The sequence below is a fragment of the Nicotiana tabacum genome, chromosome 20, assembly GCF_000715075.1.
Source record: "Nicotiana tabacum cultivar K326 chromosome 20, ASM71507v2, whole genome shotgun sequence".
Taxonomy (NCBI): Eukaryota; Viridiplantae; Streptophyta; class Magnoliopsida; order Solanales; family Solanaceae; genus Nicotiana; species Nicotiana tabacum.
The window spans coordinates 54,160,864-54,163,442 of NC_134099.1; the positions used below are offsets into that span (position 1 = coordinate 54,160,864).

Here is a 2,579-nt window from a genome sequence, read left to right on the forward strand (position 1 = left end):
ATTGTCAAGAGAATCGACTTAGGTATATTAAGGGTATCCCTTCTTTTTTTGGCATGATCTATACAACACGAACGAAAGGAGCAAATGCACAACTTTTATAAATGACTTTATTCATAGAAGTACTAGAGACGCCTATATTCTTGATTCCCCATATATCTTATTATTCTATTGTCTGTTCATGGGTCTCAGAAAATACGTAAGTTAAAAAAGTTTACTTCATGATATTATTCAAAGGCATAATGGTCATATGACATTCCGAGAGATTTCATTGGCACACTTCTCATGCATTGCATTCATTTATACATGTACATTGACCCATGACCAGATGGTGGTGTATACGCATATATATGTATATCTATATGTATATGGGATATGAAAAAAGGTTATGGCGTTATACGAGAACTGGTCCCAAGTAAGAGCAGGCTATCTAGGTGGTCTGGTCAATACAAAATCCTTCCACCATATCTTGGCGGAACCCATCATCTGGAATACAACAAAATCGACCCCATTGGTCTCAACTATCCCTATGTTCCACAACACCTCATGGCAGGGGTCAAGATAATCATGTGGGTCCTCAAAAGGTGCACAATTGAAGTGAACTTGTCCAATCTCAATAGGCCCTCAGAAGACATAGTTGGTCCATCACCGGCTTGTGCCGCAACAACCAATTGAACCACCCCAGCTGGCCGGTATGTTGGAGTCTGATACTGGGGAACCATCTGCTCCGGGGTGTGAGTAGCGAGAATCTATTGTCACGATCCAAACCGATGGGCCGCGACGGGCACCCGGTACCTTACTCAATCGAGTACCATCATAACATATTTTTTCATGTCATACTTTCATAGATAATTGAGCCGGAAGGCTGCCATGGGATAAGTAGAATACAATATGTGATACCAACTTATACTTAAGACATAGGGGCATATAAGACCAAAATAACCACTCGTATACAGAACATAGGACGACAAGGCCATACAATCTTTTACGTACATGACATCTGTCTACAAGCCTCTAAGAATACATAATTTTCATAAAGGTCGGGACAGAGTCCCGCCATACCAAACAATACACGTCTAAAGCATACTAACCCAACAAGCAACTCCGAAGCAAATGGAGTGCGCCAACATCTTCCACTGAGCTGGTAGCTTATTTGGAGGGCTCTCGACCTGTCTATCAGGACCTGCGGGCATGAAAAGTAGCATCCCCAGACAAAAGGGATGTCAGTACGAATAATGTACCGAGTATGTAAGGCACATAAATAAGTACATAAAAGACATGAAAGAAATATAGAGTAAATGACTCAACCTGTAAGTCTGGATAACTCTATAAATCATGAAATAATTATAGTGTCATGCATATGCGTATGAATGTTATGTCGTGCATAGGTACATGTTTTATAACATTGTCAGGCCTCTAAGGGCATCCCATCATATCATCTCGGCCACTGTGGACAAAATCATCAACGTATACCAGCTGATTAGGTGGTAGTGCGTATATAATGCCGTATATATATATATATATATATATATATATATATATATATATATATATATATATATATATATATATATATATATATATATATATATATATATATATATATATATATATATATATATATATATATATATATATATATATATATATATATATCAATGTGCATGTAAAATGCATGAAATGATATGAAATACGTTAATAAAATCTTTCGATACGTCATAAGACCATTATGCCTCTAATTAATATCATGAAATAAACTCTACCAACTTACGTATTTTTAAGACCCATGAACAGATGATAAAATAATATGTCATATGGGGAATCAAGAACACAAAGACCCTATAGTATTTCTATGAATAGATTCATTTATAAAAACTATGCGGTTGCTCGTTTCTTCTGTATAACTTGGATCATGCCAAAAAGAAAGAAGGAATAGCCTTAACATACCCGAAGTAGGAAAAATCCATATGATGTTCTTGGAAAAAGGTTGCACCGTACTCCTTTAGAATTGCAAACTTTTATGTTACTAACAATTCTCATTGGTTTTCTTTTGGTTGCAAGAATTCACGTTTTTGTTGAAACTTGAAGAATGGCTAACGTTATCATAGCTTTGCCAAGAATGAGATACACCAAATGAAGCAAAAAAAGGTTACAAATCTTCTAAGTATGTGCTTGAATGGGTGTGGGATTACTTCTGGTGGTGGCTTAGCCACATAACTTTAGTTGCCACTTTTCAATTAAATGGTACGAGTCATATATATATAAGCATAATGGGCTGTCACGTGACCTCCTTTGGCCTTTATCCAAAAGACCTTAACCACCTACTAAATTCTTAATTAATTAGTTAATCTCCCATTAATCAATAATTAATCAATTACCCACATAATTAAAAATTATCTCAAATTACTTAAAATACTAATCCTTTTTAATACACTTTATACCCCATACTATCATGGCCATATGTACCTTGTGTGGCACTAATCCATAAATACCGGGTATTTTAGCTCGGGCCGTATTTTATCCCAATATGTCAAACTTGGACGAAAATTTATTTCCTTTTACTTGCTTCTCATCTCTCCTTC

The 2,579-nt window shown here is 35.8% G+C and overlaps 1 long non-coding RNA gene across 1 annotated transcript; it reads right to left on the minus strand.

Moving 5' to 3' along the window:
* Window positions 1–923: 923 nt before the first annotated feature.
* LOC142174927 (uncharacterized) lies at window positions 924–2,205 on the minus strand. Its single transcript, XR_012704056.1, has 2 exons — window positions 1,945–2,205; window positions 924–1,180 (listed from the first exon to the last, which is right to left on the minus strand). It is a non-coding gene; the product is annotated as an uncharacterized LOC142174927 (long non-coding RNA).
* Window positions 2,206–2,579: the final 374 nt, after the last annotated feature.